The 16,565-nt window shown below is 37.7% G+C and overlaps 1 protein-coding gene across 2 annotated transcripts in view; it reads left to right on the top strand.

Moving 5' to 3' along the window:
* Wwp1 (WW domain containing E3 ubiquitin protein ligase 1) overlaps nucleotides 1-16,565 on the top strand; it is a 90,440-nt gene that overhangs the window by 6,264 nt on the left and 67,611 nt on the right. For both annotated transcript variants that reach the window (XM_038347146.2, XM_038347145.2), the window contains exon 2: nucleotides 11,139-11,234. The gene's annotated coding sequence lies outside the window, so the exon portion shown is untranslated. The remainder of the gene's footprint in view (nucleotides 1-11,138; nucleotides 11,235-16,565) is intronic.

The raw sequence follows: 16,565 nt of genomic DNA, 5'->3' as shown, positions 1-16,565 counted from the left end.
AACAACATGTACCTCACAGATCTATTTTTTTTTTTTTTTTGAAATATCTTGGAAAAGGTTGGTAGGAACCTTCCTATTGGAGGGAAGATGCTGTAGGATCCCAGGGTTTACTGGAGTCTGCCGAAGGAGGGAAGCCAGGAGTCAGTGCTTCCTTCCTGGTCCAGCTGGTCAAGTGCTGGCTGGGCTTCTCTGCTCTCCTGACTCTATAGGTACTTTGTCTTCGTTTCCTAGTATCTTTCTGCATTGTTCAAATTAGCTACTAAGTAATGTCACGATTAATTGAGGTGAAGGAAGTGAATGTTTAGTTTCTATTACTTTGTATCTTAGATTAGTAAGGTAATGCATTTAATTGAAACAACTATACTCAAAACCTGTCCTTGCAGCCTATAGCAAATAATCTTGCATATTTTAGTGACTGAGTGTGCTGAGAAACATGATTTAGGAAAGGTTGGGCTGCAGGCGGGATGGGTGGAATTATATTAAGGTGTTTCTTGGCATTCTTCCTGCCCCTTAATTACTTGGATAGTTAAGAAATGTCCCAGCAGTAACAGAATTGTTAGGTATTGTAGTTTTGTTTAACTAAAGAAAGCATGTTCTTTGGATAACTGTTTAGTACACTTATAATTATTAAGGTGGGTGGAAGCAAACAGTTGAGTCCTGACTTGAAGTAGAGTACTTTGGCGTAAATCCATCCTAACTTGCCAATATATATACTACTCTTTGTATGCTCTGAGTTAGAGTGGAGAGGATAGTTAAGTGAGCTTTTTCTCTGTAAGATCTTCTATACTATAGATGTAGACAAATTAAACCAGGCATGGTTGTTTACTTAGAGGTCAGGGCAGAAGGACTTCCAGTTTGAGGCCAGCATGGTGTGTGTGTCCCTGTCTGTGTGCTTGTGTGCACGTATACACACACACACACACACACACACACATACACACACACACACACACACACGTCTAATGCCATATCTGAAAAACCCAAACAAACAGCAATACAACAACAAAGGGGACAAAGTAGATTGTTTCCATTGTGCAGCCTTTAAGCACAGAAACTCTCTTGACCTAGGAATTAAGAGCAAAAGCTAGGCAGATCTAACTTTTGTCTGTGCTGTTTAATTGTGGTGTTGCCTCAGTTTCTTTATTTGCAAAATAGAAAGAATGTCTTCATGGGTTTTAATTGAGAAGGTATTTATAAAGTGAAAATCATAGTAGCGTCAATATTATAAGCCCATAAATCTTTATTACTTTTAGTTATTAAGTTGACAGTTCAAATGAGTAGGTAGTTTTCTGTGCCACTCATTTTGTTAAGGACAGTGAGAGGTTAGTTTTGGTGTCTACAAAAGTGTATTCAAGTCTTCCTCTTAGTTGAACAAATAAGTTGTAAAAAAAATTAAGGATTGATTATTCTGGGAAAGATCCTGACTCAACAGAATGGTGGTACATCAGTTGGCAGTGATTAGGCTGTACAACCCGGAGCTCAAAAATTAACATTGTCTTTAATCCCAGCACTCGGGAGGCAGAGGCAGGCGGATCTCTGTGAGTTCGAGGCCAGCCTGGTCTACAAGAGCTAGGTCCAGGACAGGCTCTAAAAAAGCTGCAGAGAAACCCTGCCTTGAAAAACCAAAAAAAAAAAAAAAAAAAAAAAAAATTAACATTGTCATTAAATTAAATGTGGTATGGACCAAACTGGTCAAAATTTAGACTGTGTGTAGCAGTCATGGGGTGTGGGGTGGGGGTATTTGCTATTATGGGTTATTACTGTCTTTCAGGACCTGTGTTATATGGTCCTGAGAAGGTTTTTCAGGGCTCCTCACCTTAGTAAACACCTCAGATGTTGTTATACGTGTTTATTTGATTAACTGTTGGCAGAAACTGATTCTCTAATTTGGGACTCTAATGTGACTGTTTTTCTAGGTTCCTTACTACCAATGTGAAGAGTAAATATAAAGAGAACTTAACATATTAGTCTTCCAGATGTTTTAAAAGGTTTAAGATAATTGCCAAAGATGTAATAGAAAACTACAGAAAGCCCATTCCATCAAAAAATTCCTTTGAATGAAGACCTTTCTTCTTCTAAATTCAGTCTTGAAATTAGATATTATAATAATTTGTTAGGTAGTCTTATTACATTTTACTTAACTTAGATAAGGCAACTCAGAAATAGATACATTGATTAAAATGTGTCAGACTTGGAATTTGGGTTTTTGGATAGAAAATAGGTTAACTGTGGGCGTGGTAGGTCTTTTGGGAAAGAGCCATTTTGTAGCATAAGGACATTTACTTAGGGAAAAAATCATTGAAAAGGATTTAAATTTAAAGTCAGTGAAAGTGGATAAAACAAACTTCAAATTCTTTTTACATGCTGTTAGTGGCTATGTGCTTCTCTGTCACTTAAATGTTCCTCAGTTAAGTGACCAACAGGACCTCTAAATTCAATCATATTTAAATTTTTGGTTTTTTTTGTTTGTTTGTTTTTGGAGTCAGGGTCTAATCACGTAGCTCTGTCTGTCAGGGAACTCATTATATAGACTAGAATAGCCTTGAACTCACAGACCTGCCTGCTTCTGCCTTCCAAGTGCTGAGAGTACAGGTGTGCGCCACCACACATGGCAGACCTTTCTTTTAACCCTTTATGTGAATGGGTGTTTGCCTGCGTGTATGTGTGTGTACACTGTGTGCCTGGTGCCCACAAAAGTCAGAAGAAAATGTCAGGTCCCCTGGAACTGCACTAACAGATGACTGAGCTACCATGTGGTGCTATGAACTGAATCTGGATCCTTTCTTTGTAAGAGCAGTCAGTCAGTGCTCTTGCTGCTGAGCCATCTGTCTCTCCAGCCCTGAGTCAGATCTTTTATTGTAACAGTAGATCTTTAAATTGGGGCAGTTCCTGGAAAAACCAAAAGTATGGTTGAAATAAATAGAGGTTACTGCAAGTATATTGTGGGGGGGAAACATACCAAGCCCTTGGTTCCTTGGAAATAGGAATACGTTAGTTGGCATTTCTGTTGGACAAGTCCATTGTTTTTGTGCTTATTTTCAACAAGGAAAAGGCAACAATAGATTTTCTTTTGATCCTGTGACCCGTGGAATATAATGTTAGTATTTAGATGTGAACATCCAGAATGCAAGGTATATATTATATTTGGAAATTTTATTTTTCTAGGTTAAAAGTTTTGATAATACATTTTTTAAAAACTTTTTGTAATTTAGATTTTTATTTAAAGTGTGATCTAATAAAAACCTAGACCTTATATAAAGGAAAACAAATCTAGATTTGAGTTCTGGTACTCATTTTATTCATGACAATGCTTGTGTAAACACGACTTAAGTTTTACTGTGTGTCTGTTAGCTATTCATATGTAAAGTGAGATTAGTGGCACCCAGTTTATAGACATATAGGCTGACTTAAGCCTGACAACATTGCTCTGGGATATGTTTGTGTTACAATTTCATTCATAATTTAGCTTAGAAAGATGGACTGGTAGACCTTTCAGAAGTAGGTGGGAGCCCTTGCTGTGCAACAGTGAGGACATGAGGTCAGATCCTGAGCAACCATGTAGAAAGGCCCACCCATGTGCATATCTCACCCCAGTGTTAGGTGTGTGGGGTGGGGGTGGTTGAAAACAGCAAAGAATAAGGTAGAGGAGCTATGTCCTCTAGCAGAGGGTGCTTACATTTATATAATACATGCATATGGGGTACCCTCATACACCCCACCCCTAAAGAAAAAAGCATGAAAGCATCAATCAGAGAAGGTACTCCACTTCCACACATAGTTAAGGTCTGAGATAGTACCTGTGCTTCAGCAAATGTTGAAGTGGGAATAAGCAACAAGTAGCCAGATTTTACTGCTAAAATAAGTGCAGGCAAGCAGAGAAGAGAGGAACTTTCAGTCTTAAGGCTTTCTGTGATTTGAATTTGTGGATAACGAATCATATTTTTAGTGTATTTTAAACTTAGTAAAGATTACATTTTTTTAGGGACCAAGTTTTAGCCTTTAATTGGTTACATAATTTTGAAAATTGCTTTGTATTTTGGTTTCTAATTTTCTCTAAGAGTGAAGACTATTTAATGAGAAGTTGTATCTTACTCTGCTTTAAAATTCTTATAAACTGTAGTGTGGAGCAGCAGGCCACCCGGCTAGCTTAACCCCCGAAATAACCACACGGAAATTGTATTAATTAAATTGCTGCCTAGCCCATTAGCTCTAGCCTCTTATTGGCTAACTCTCACATCTTGATTAACCCATTTCTATTAATCTGTGTTTACCACGAAGTCGTGGTTTACCGGCATGAGTCTAACCAATGTCGTCAGTCTTGGGCAGGAGAAGCATGGCATCTGCTACACTTCCCTTCTTTCCAGCATTTTGTTTTGTCTACTCCGCCCACCTAAGGGCTGCTCTATCAAAAGGCCAAGGCAGCTTCTTTATTCAACCAATGAAATCACCACAAATACAGAAGGACCTTTATAAATAATATATAATGTTGCATGTCTGTTATTTGACTAGCTCTGAATTACATTGAAATTCCTTTGTTTGTATTTTGATGTTTGTTTTAACGAGGTTTCCCATTCAATCCTTGATCTCACTTCTTCCACCTCTTAGGCATTGCTTATGTTTGTGACTCTAGAAAGAGTTTCTCCACTTTCCTAGGGTTAGTGTTAGTAACTAAAAGGTAAAACAGTTTCCTGTTGGTGACCTCATTTTTCAGATAAAAGAGGAACAGGTTACATATATACAAGTATATATTTAAATTGGTAAATATATACAAGAGCTAAAGTTGGACGTAGGTCTGTCTGACTTGAAAACTGTTTTCTTGTGTTAACTTACCCCAATATCCTCTTCTGAAACAAACAAACAAAAAAAAAGTCACTTTGGAATTTGAGATTAGGAAATGTTCGTGACTGTGAAAATGGTGGTAAGTTAGAATTTGTAATATACTTAGAAATAATCAAGATATATTTCAGGGGAACTGAGCTTTGGTCGTAACAGCCTAGGGTCCAGGGCAGGGTGGAAGATGAAACCTTTCCCCATGGAAGTGGCTTTGGGGAATAGTCAGGACTTTGTATTCTTGAGTCTCTTCCTCTGCTTGTGAGCTCCTCTTTAACTCCAGTCTTCATGACCATGCTTTCTGCTGCTTAAGTTGCAGCTAATGCAGTCGACCTTCTGTATTGGTTGGTCCTGCACTCAAGGTTCAAGCAACCTTGTATTGAAAACGTTTGAGGGAAAAATTCTCTGTGTGTGTTGAACATATTCATGATCATATTTTACATAGAATTTACATTGTGTTTTTTAAGTAATCCATAGGTGACTAGAGTATATTGGAGGGTATGTGTAATTTTATGCAACTATTGTGCCATTCCATTGAGTTGACACCATATCTGTGGATATAAGTATTCCCTATGGATACCCAAGAATAATAATATTTAGTCATTGTCTGCTGTATGTTAGCTGGGATTCAGTTTCAGAGTTTGAATAAAATTTTGATATGTTTAGTTTTGAATAGTATTTTTTAAATTGATACTATGCAGCACTTGAGTAGGGAATCTGTTTTCTACATTGCTCAATAAGGCAAGAGGAAAAATTATTAAATGCATTTTTTGAAGTTAGTATTTTCCTAATCTGAAGATAATATTGCATATTATAAGTTGTTGAGAAATAGCACATTTGGTGTTATCCTTTGTTGATAGAACTGAAGCTTAGTGTCAGTGTTTTTATGACAAAAAACAAAACGGAATGGGAACTGGGCATGTTGACTCACACTTGTGACCCTCAAACTCTGGAGACCTGGAGTAGGAGAATTGCTAGTTTTGAGGCCAGCCTGAGCTTGAGACCCTGTCTCAAAAAAAGTTAAAACTAGGAATCACTTCTTAAATTAAGTATAGGAGAAATTATTAGGCATTGAAAGTAAAACATATACAGAATTGAAATTTTTAATGATGATCATGAGGGTAGAGTTGGTGAGGGAAGGAGGTCAATGTGGACATAGCCACCAGTTTTGTGTTTTTTCAGTCTAGGGTTTTTTTTTTTTTAACATCTTTGAGCTAAAGACTGGAAGGATTGCTGCTAAGTTCGACTACGTTTTCCTGACAGGTGTTTTCTAGTAAAAAGAAAAAAAAATGCATGCTTTTTTTTATGTCCTTTCTTGGAAAAGAGTTAAGGTATTTTGTTTTGGGGGAATTGATAACAAAAAAATGTAACTGTTTAAAACATCCGTTTTATGGCACATTATCACCATCTTGTGGTGTTTTAGGATATTGTTTTCAAAATTTTCCAAACATGAACATAAATTACATATTTAATGTCTTGATGTTAGTTAGGCAAGGATTCCACCAGATCTGTATTTGACAATTTTTGTAAATGGGCTGTGGAGTAAAAATAAAAGTGTGATTGAGGAAAATAATAGTATAAAATGAAATGGTTATGAGTTAGATTGGCACAGTAATGGGTGACTTACTAATATTTCTTGTTTTATGAGATAAGTATTATTTTTAGTAAAATAATTAAAAACCTTAAAAAATCATCCAGTTTTTTGTCATCCATTTCTATTTAAGAAGAAACTAAGGTGCAGAATAATCTAAGTATCCTGTTTTAGCTATTTACTGGGACTTTAAATTTATTTTATCGTAAAATAGTGCTTTTTAGATTGATGACTCATGGAAGAGGGTTTTTTGCGTTAATTTGTATACTTTATAAAAAATTCTGATGATTATTTATTTCTTCCCCTTGATGTAGTGTCTCATTTAGCTAAGGATGCTTTTGAACTCCTGGACTCAAGTGACCCTTCTAAGTCAATTGGGACAATAAGGGAGGAAGGTACATGGTTGTTCTGATGATGGTTTTGAGGGAAAGAAAAGAGTCAATACTACAATACAAAACCACCTAGAAGACAGCTGGAAAGTTAGCCCAGAAGTAGAGTACATACAAGTAAAGGCTCCGTTGCACTGCTGCTTTTGTCCTTAGGAAAAGAAGACCCAGAGGGGCATGCCTGAGAAGACAAGTGAGCACAGTGGTAGAGACAGCTTCTTTGGGGCCCATCAGATCAGGATGAGAGTCATTTGTGCTAATGAAAAGTTGAAGATTGGCAAGCTCAAGAGGCAAGGTGCTGGTATGGATATGAAGATCTTCCCTTGTCAAGGGACCATTCAGTTAGGATAAAGGCCTGGGATGGGAAGAACAGATGGACTGAGTGTTAAGTTTATGCAGGAATCTGCATCTTTAGGAGTCAAAGAAGTGATGATTTAGAGTTTGTTAGAAATTTTTCTGAAAGCTAAAAGAGACATTGGGTGTTTCTTTTCTTCCTGTCTCTCACATGCTATCCTTGTGGTGTGATTTGAGCCTTGCTTAGTTCTGTATAACTGATCTGGTTTTATTTCTACACTTTTAAGAAACAGAGAAATTGCTTTGTCAAAGGATTCTGTTAGTTTGAGATCCATAGAAAAAGCGAATACTGGTAGAGTCATTACCTTGGTCACTAAGACTATTGAATATCCCAGTTTCCACAGAATTGAGGAGTTTCCAAGGAAAGAAAACTAAAATGTGGATGGTCCTGGACAAACAAGGCTAATTTCCTATCTTTGTCATGTTTTATATATTTATTAAAATACTTAGCAATATCTTTTTATACATTATATTTTTATGTAGAAGCAATATTCTTGTTTTATTTTAAGTTAAATCTCATATTCTACAGCTTATATCTTTATAACATAATTTTTTGTGTGCTGACAAGTTGCTAAATTGGGTATTAACCAGGCTGATAGGTTCATCCACATTTATTGTTCTTACGTTTGCTGAGTTTTAAGTTCTGTGCTATTGATACAATGGCTGCCTCGGTGCAGGATTTGTAACATTTTAGTTCCCTGTCTTTGGCCAAGCATTTCTAGTACTTAATGCTTCCTGCCATATCTTGTTACTGGGTTGTTTCCTTTCTTTTAATATTGTCTCTAAAGCTAGACTCCCTGTTGTTGAATCTACTTTTTCTTCTCTTGTTTTCTATCTGTGCCGTTCTTTACAGATATCAATGCCTGTATTCATTCATTGATCCAGGCCTAAGGAGCAGTGACAATATGTCACTGGCCTTCAAAAGCCTTAATGCTATGCTGAGTGCATACTGAGTGCAGACAATTCAGGTCGTTCTAAGCAGATATTTTTGGGAGGGGAGTGTTGTTATTTTCTTTTATTGCTTTGATTTACAATGGCATCTTGAAGTGAGCAGGCAATTAGATACATCTAGAAGTGGCCTTGCGTGCTATAATTTGAGCACTCAGGATCTGAGGGCAGTCTGGGCTACCTAGTGATTTAGTGAGACCAATTCTCAGAAACAACAACAAACAACCCTTTTCCCATTTTCTTCCTCCCCTCCCATTCTTCTTTTTGGTGCTGTTTTTGAGGCAGTGTCTCATGGCATAACTCTGGCTGTCCTAGAACTCATTATATTGCCCTACCTAGCCTTGAATTTACAGAGATCACCTGCCTTTGCCTCCTGAGTGCTGGGATTAAAGGTGTATGCCACCAAACCTAGCTTCCTTCCCCCAGTTTCTAAATGAGGTTTTGATAGTTCTCTAATTTCAGAGTACTAGAAATACAGCTTATTGCCTATATTTAGGATTCTCTTATATTCTCAACAGTCAAATAAAAATCCTGTGGCATTTTCAAAGGGTTGAAGTGGACAAAATCAGCTTAGATGTACATGCAGTCTCCCCTACACATAGATTTTAACCTAATATTATTCGACTGAGGATCTACTTTGTTGAAAAGTTTAGTGAAAGTCAGACTTTGCTATTTCTCTTGCCTCCCTTACTCTCCAAGTTCTTGAATCTGAATTAGCCCTACAGTCTTTTTCTATTCTCACATGCTGGATACCAAATACTATTGGGAAATAGCCATGCCAACATGCAGATTGTTGTCCCTGTAGGTTTATGAAAAACACTGAATTAATATTGCTTGGTGGTTGATCAGCACTTTTTCTTAGCCCTCTCAGTAACTGTGCCAGAATATCTCCCCCATGAGCAAGCCTGTTATCTTCTGTGATTAATGTCTCTGACGAACTTTCTTCATATATTTCTTCTCCATTGACCTAAGCCTAGCTGTCTCTGATAAGGGGATATTTACAAGTTTTTGAACATCATATCCCAAATGAAAGCTGTCTAACGTCTTAAAATGAGAATAACAACTAGCTTTTGATGGGTGGTTGTTTTGCACCATGCAATCAAAGTCCTAAGGCCTGCCTGTTATGAGTCAGTCCTCCTTCTAGCATGAGGTGATGGCTCTGTTTTTCTTGTTATACTGATGCAGAGAACTTAGAACATGGCTCTTAAGTGGCAGGACTGGAAAGAAGTCCTCAGCATTCAACCACAGAACTGGCTCTTGAAAACTTTGCATTGTCTCCCACACGTGCTCCTCTTCTCCCTCTGCTGCTGTGACACCACGGTCTACCCGCACTGATGTGGACAATCTTAGTTTCAGATTAGTTACATTTTTATTATTAACCCTGAGCTATGGCATGCTTCTCCTTTACCCCAGTACTTCTTTCATGTTGCCAATGCACTTGTTTAGTCAAACTCACTCCTTCATAGTTGCCAAAGTTATCATTCCAAATACAGTTTTCCTTATTGAAGCCCCTCAGTATATATGAGCATAAACCTACAGTTTTGTGCACAGTGTAGTTAGGAGTTTATTTCCCTCTTAGCTTCTTTGTCCTCTTGTTCCACTGCCCAGGCATACCGTCAGCTTTGTGTAATTCTCTCTTGAGGAATTGTACGAGGGCTGGAGAGATGGCTCGGTGGCAGTAGTACTTACTGCTTGTGTAAAGGATCCTGTAGTGGTATATTAGTTTTGTTTTGATAAATAAAGTTTGCCTGTAGATCAAAGGGCAATGTAGTCAGCCATACAGGCCAGGCAGTGGTGGCATACACCTTTAATCTCAGCAGCCACACTGGTTAGCCATAGATGCCAGGAGGTAGTGGTATAGGCCCTTAATCCCAGCACTAGAGAGGATTGTAAAACAGAAGGAGACAGGAATCAGTCTCAGCCTGAGGATCCATGGAGGCAGGATCGCCCATTTCGGTCTGAGGTAGAGGTAAGAGCCAGTGGCTGGCCTCTTTGCTTTTCTGATCTTCAGCTTGAACCCCAATATCTGTCTCTGGGTTTTTATTATTTGTGCTACATGATCCAGGTTCGATTCCCAGTGTCCACGTTTGACAGCTCACAGCTCCCTATAATGCCAGTTTCACGAAGCACTTCTGGCTTCTGCAAGCATCTGTATACACATATCACATACACGCATGCACAAATATGTAAAAAATATTCTAAAGAATTGAGACTGGCAAGATGGCTCAGCCCTTAAGAGTAATGGGTGCCCTTTCAGAGGACCTGCGTTCTATTCCTAGTACCCCTATGGTGGTTCATAGTTTTCTGTAACTCCATTTCAGGAGATCCTCTTCTGAACACCATGAACACCAGGAATTATGTGGTATATAGATACACATTCAGTCTGTCTTAGTTAGTTAGGGTTTCTGTTGCTGTGAAGAGACACCATTAACTTGGTAACTCTTATAAAGGAAACACTTAATTGGGGCTGGCTTACAGTTTCAGAGGTTTAGTCCACTATCATCATGGCAGGACGTGATGGCATACAGGCAGACATAGTGCTGGAGGAGCTCAGAGGTCTACATCTTGATCTGCAGGCATCAGAAGAAGACTATCATGCAAGGCCTAGCTTGAGCATGTAAGACCTCCAAGCCTGCCTCCTTACTGACACTTCCCCCAACAAGGCCACACTTCCTTCTAGTGCCACTCCCTATGGGCCAAGCATTCAAACATGAGTCTATTTCAAGCCAACACAGGCAAAACACCCATACACATAATTGTTTGTTTATCTATCTATTTATTTATTTACTTTTGAGACATGGTAGACTCATACTCATAGAGATCTGCCTGCCTCTGCCTCCTGAGTGCTGGGATTAATGGTGTGTACCACCATGTGTGGCATAAGTCTTAAAAAAATAAAAAAATTACATGTGCAGGTTATTTTCTCTGTGATGCCTCTGCTACTTGACTAAAGGTTATCTGCTTTCCTTATGTGCTCCAAAGGAAGTACGTGGCATTCTGCGTCACACTGAAAACTTTTGTGTTTGCAGGGTTGTCTCCTCACCAGACTATGAGCTCCTTGACAGAAGAAATCGTATCTTACTCATCTTTGTATCCTCAGTGTCTGGCACAATTCTTGATACACAGTAAGTGATTGACCCCTTTTGTTTTAAATGAAAATGATGTAGCTAGTAGTCAAACTAATGCTAATTGTTAATTTTTATAAATCAAAATAGACCTATATAAATCAATTAATGTATTTTTTTTATAAAAATGAAACTTTTACAGGGTGCACATCTTTAGTCTCAGCACTTGGAAGAGAAAGGCAGGTGGATCTCTGTAAGTTTGAGAACAGTCTGGTTTACATAGCAAGTTCCAGGCCAGTCAGGACTACACAGAGAGACCCTGTCTCAAAAGGAATAAATAAAAAATTTACAAAGTGAAGCTATGTACTTTAAACACTTCCTGAGATTCAATTTTTGAATCATTTCATCATGTTTTCCAGTATGTATGTGTTCTTGAGTCTAAGGATTGGAAAGTTTATATAAAACAAAGGATAATTAGACAAGTTAATCAATATAGAGAAATCAAGCAGTCTTACAACAGGCTGACAAGTGCCCATCTGTGTAGTGTTTAAACTTACAGATTTCTTCTCAGAGAACTAATCTGATGCTGCTTATCTTTAGTCTCAGCAAATACCTGTCTAATGGAATAATGAAGTCCTTAGCTTTTGTTTGTTTTTTTTTAAAGTCTACCTCCAAATTAAAAGTACTTTCTAGCCTGTCATTTAATGGTCAGAGAAAAAAAAAGTATCTTTATTGGAAGGCTTTATTAAATGGGTGAAAGACATACCTTTCCCTTTGTTTCGATCATAGACTATAGAAATCATCCTCAATGGATTAGTGATTTACCCTCTCCTCTCTCTACTTTCTTGATTATTGGGCTTGGGGTGATAGCTCAGTAAGTAAAGCATTTGCTGTCTAGGCATGAAGACCCCATTGGATCCCTAGAACCAATGTAAAAGCTAGTCAGACTTGGCAGCTTCCTATAATCCTAACACAGGGAGGTAGAGATGGGATTACCCAGGGCAAGCAGGGCAGTTAGATTAACAAGAATTGGTGAGTTTGGGGTCCAGTGAGAGACTGTCAGAAAATAATACGAGGGCAATTGAGAAAGACATTTGAAGTCAACTTTAGGCTAATCTATCTATCTATCTATCTATCTATCTATCTATCTATCTATCTATCTATCTATATCTCGCCACTTTCTCACATACATACACATGTGCATGCATACCATGCACACATGGAAAAAAAGAGAAAATATATACAATTTGAACATGTCAGATTATGTGTCACATATGGAAGCCAGTGGTAAATATAAATTCTTGTGAGCAAACCATTTCAAAGTTAAAACTAGATCACTACTAACAGGGTCAAGGAGTTGACTGTGATCAATTCCTATACTCCATATTCTTCATGTTTCTTTTTTTTTGTCCAACTCGGGTTGCCATCTTGAATTTCTTTTGTCGCTCTCTACCCACTCCTGACAAGGTTTTGCTTATGGTTTTGGCCTCAGATTTGAACTCAGACTCTTACTGCTTCCTCCCCTCCTGTGCTGGGATTAGAGCTGTGTGTCACTGTACTTGACTTTGTCTCTTTTTTAATACAAAAAGAAAATGCTTTTGAATTTTATTTGTTTTGGTCACTTTTCTATTGTTGGATAGAATTGACTATGACCAAGGCAAAATATAAAAGAAACTTTATGGGGTTATGGTTTAGTAGGATTAAAGAATATGTTGGCGGAGCAAAGACATGGTGGTAGTTATGTTGCAGCTGAGAGCTCATATCCTGATCCATAAGCAGGAGACAAAGTGCACTGGGAATGGTTGAGTCAAAGTCTGCTCTCAGTGGCACACCTCCTCCAACAAGGCCTCCTAATCCTCCCCAAACAGTTTCACCAACTGGAGACCAAATATTCAAACACATGAGCCTCTGGGGATCATTCTCACTCACACCACCACAGTATCCATTCAGTGTGTTTCTTAAAGCTTACACAGAGTATTACATTTTAGAGGAACATCAAATTTACAAATATGTGTATATTTCAAGCAAGTCTTGAAAGAGAAAAGGCCACATATAAGCATCAATTTTGTAAATGATGTAAATTCAGACTTATAACCAGAAAATAATTGCAAAGAATCAAGTGACAGCTTGCCATTTGGTGGTCTCTTTGGACCTTATCAGCTTTCAAATATGCCTCATTTAATTTTGTGTCTGCTCTACAAACTTTTGAGGTCCATTATCCACAATTACTCACATTTTTTTTTTTTTCAGTCATGGAATCATAGCATTTTCAAAGGAAATTAGAAGCAAAAAATGAGGCCATGGTAACCACCAAATAAAACCCATTTTCCTTCTTTGCTAGTAGGATCAGGAGACTTTCTTGGTGACAGAGTGCTAGGTACTGGTGTAGGGCTGAGAGGAAGAATCTTGTTTTTCAGGGGTACACTTCTGAGATTCACTCATGTTATTGCCTGCAGCTGTAGTTCATTCACTCTCACTACTCTATAGTGCTCTACTATGTCAATTAGAATTTATGTTACTGTGTTTTGCCAGTGGATGTTTGAATAGATTTAGTTTTGTTATTTTTATTATGTAGGATGGCTTGACTTAAAATGCTAGTATAAAAGTATATTTATTATAAAATCGAGAATTGCCCATAGAAGAGCATATGAATGTTCAACTTCACATGGCAATGCCAAATTATTTTTCAGCATGATTTTGCCAGTTTTCTACCTATTTGATATCTATTAGGTATGTCCCCATTCTGTGCTTCTTGCCAATGTTTTATGTTAATTCTTCTATATTTTATTATTCTGAAAACTTTAAAATGGTATCCTGTAGTCTGAAGTTGTATTTTTTGATACACAATAACATTCTGTATTTCTTCATGTATTTGTCTGTTTTATGAGTTTCCTTGTCTGTAACATTCCAGTCAAGAGTTTGCCAGTTAGCTTTATGTATTATCTTTTTCTTATTACTTGTAGACAGTGTTTGTGTCTTATGTGTGCACACATATGTGTTAGCATGCATGTTCATGCTGTGTGTGCCTGAGTGGAAACTAGAGGACAGTTTAAGCTATCTTTAGGTACTGTCTTCTCATCCAGCCCCCAACCCCTAACCTCCATTCTGGGTTCTCGTTGGTTTTTGAGATAAGCCTCTTGCTTGCCTGGAACTCACCATGTAGATAGATTAGGCTGCACCACCCTGACACTTTTTTTTTTTTTTTACATAAATTCTGTTGGGCTCAGGTTCTTGTTCTTGCAAGACAAGTCTTTTACTACCGACCTATCTTCCCAGCCCTTGCAAACAACTTACATAGTTTGGATGCTAATTTTTAATTATATTTTGTTTTACAGGCATTCCCCAGCTCTTAGCTTGTCTTTTGATGTTCTTTATACTCTTAGTGAAAACTTTCTATTTCATTTAGTGATTTTGTGTGTGTGTGTGTATGCGTGCGTGTGTGCATGAACATCAGGATATGTGTTCAGGCCTATGTGTGTAGGTCAGAGGACAACTTGTAGAAATTGATCCTTTTCTTTCATCATGTTGATTTCAGAGATGAAACTTAGGTCATCAGGCTTGATGGTAAGATTTTTTTACCTGCTGAATTATCTTTCCAGCCCTGAAAAAAAATTACTAAAGTTTTCTTTATGTTTTATGATAAATAGCAGTGCTCAGATATAATCAAAATTCTGTTTTCTCTCTTTTTAGTAAGACTTGTCTGTCTTGTTCAAGAAGCCCTTTTTTTCCTAGAAGAAATGTAAAGCAATAACAGTTTGTCTCATATTTACATTGCTAGGTTGTATTTCATATTTTCATTGTTAGTACATCCTGAATTTTTTTATATATGAAGTGATATGAAGTAGAAATCTAGTTTCACATTTTCTTATATTGATATTCTAGGACTATTTAATTGTCTTCTGTTGTAATTTCTATCTGCATTGTCCAGCTGTTGTCTTGGCAGACTCCGTAGACAGTCGTCGACAGTTTAATCGTCTTCATCATTGTGGGCTGTAGTTGTTGGCTTTTTCACTCTTTGACTTTTTTGTTCTTTGCTCTTTTTGGGTGCCCACCACCCAGCTCCCAAATAAATTACACATGGAGTCTTATTCTTTCTTATAAATGCCTGGGGTTAGTTTGGCTTGTTTCTAGCCAGCTTTTCTTATCTTAAATTATTCCAACTATCTTTTGTCTCTCAGCTTTTATCTTTCTTAACGCCTCTAGAGTACTCCTCTCCTCCTTTTCTTGCTTCTTCCTTCCTCTTCCCAGATTTTTCCTTCTGTTTATACTCTCTGCCCACTAGCCCCGCCTATCCTTTCTCCTGCCTTGCTATTGGCCATTCAGCGCTTTATTAGACTGTCAGGTGTTTTAGACAGGCAAAGAATCACAGCTTTGCAGAGTTAAACATATGCAGCATAAACAAAAGTAACACACCTCAAAATAGTTTTCTACAATAGTAGGCTGCAGGTAGTTCTCCGTTCTTCTGGCACTTAGGGCTTTTCATACCATTTTCAGTTTAGCCTGGGTTTTATTCTTTGCTGCTGGCTGGGGCTCTCCTGTCAGTTATGACTGCCTATCACCTGGTTCCTTACATGTGGTGTTTAAGCTCATGGTTCTCAAAGAGCTACAGAACCGGGGCCTTTTAAACTCCTTTAAGTTGTGTATCTGTCATATGGGTATGTTCTTAATATGCACTATTCTTTTTTATGTAGGACTCTGTTTTTGTTTTTGTTTTTTTAATCCATCTTGTTAGCTGTTTATATACTACTGTTCCTTTAGTTTTTCTGGGAGACGTGGAAGAAACATCCATTCTTTTCAGGTAGAGCACTAACAACAGACCAAAGAAACATGCATTCAAGTTTAGCTTGGTGAGTCAGTGAGTTCATTGGGGTCATTTTCAAGAGCATGGTTGAAGAACATGAATATCTCTGTAGTTGCAACACTGTCTTGTAAAAACTGCATTCCCAGTGTTAGCTCCCTAGCCAGTTTTTATGCAGTTCTTCTCAGCAGTTCCTTATTGTTTGTATAATCTTGGGGAGAGATCTCGTGAATCTTAAAAATGTCTGAAGTTTTGAGTCTTATGTTCTAAGCCTACCTTTTCAGCTAAGCAGCAGGGTTTTATGTTTTTGTTTTTGTTTTTTAAAATAAGAAATAGGTTTTGGAGCTGGGTGTAGTGGCACATGCCTTTAATCCCCTGGATGGCCAGCCTGGTTTACAAAGTGATTTCCAGGACAGCCAGGCCTATTACACTGTCTTGAAAAACAAACAAACAAACAAAAAAGGAAAATAGCTTTGTCTTTATTTAAAGATACTTTGATCACTATTTTTTTCTATTCATTACCATCTCCTTACTGTTTTCTTCAGGTTCATTATGCCTAATTAACTTATGACTTCAATTTCTGTTTTCCCAGG

Source organism: Arvicola amphibius, chromosome 11 (genome assembly GCF_903992535.2).
Source record: "Arvicola amphibius chromosome 11, mArvAmp1.2, whole genome shotgun sequence".
Classification (NCBI taxonomy): domain Eukaryota; kingdom Metazoa; phylum Chordata; class Mammalia; order Rodentia; family Cricetidae; genus Arvicola; species Arvicola amphibius.
The sequence above is the reverse complement of the archived record's forward strand: the minus strand, read 5'-3'. Positions and strand labels throughout refer to the sequence as shown.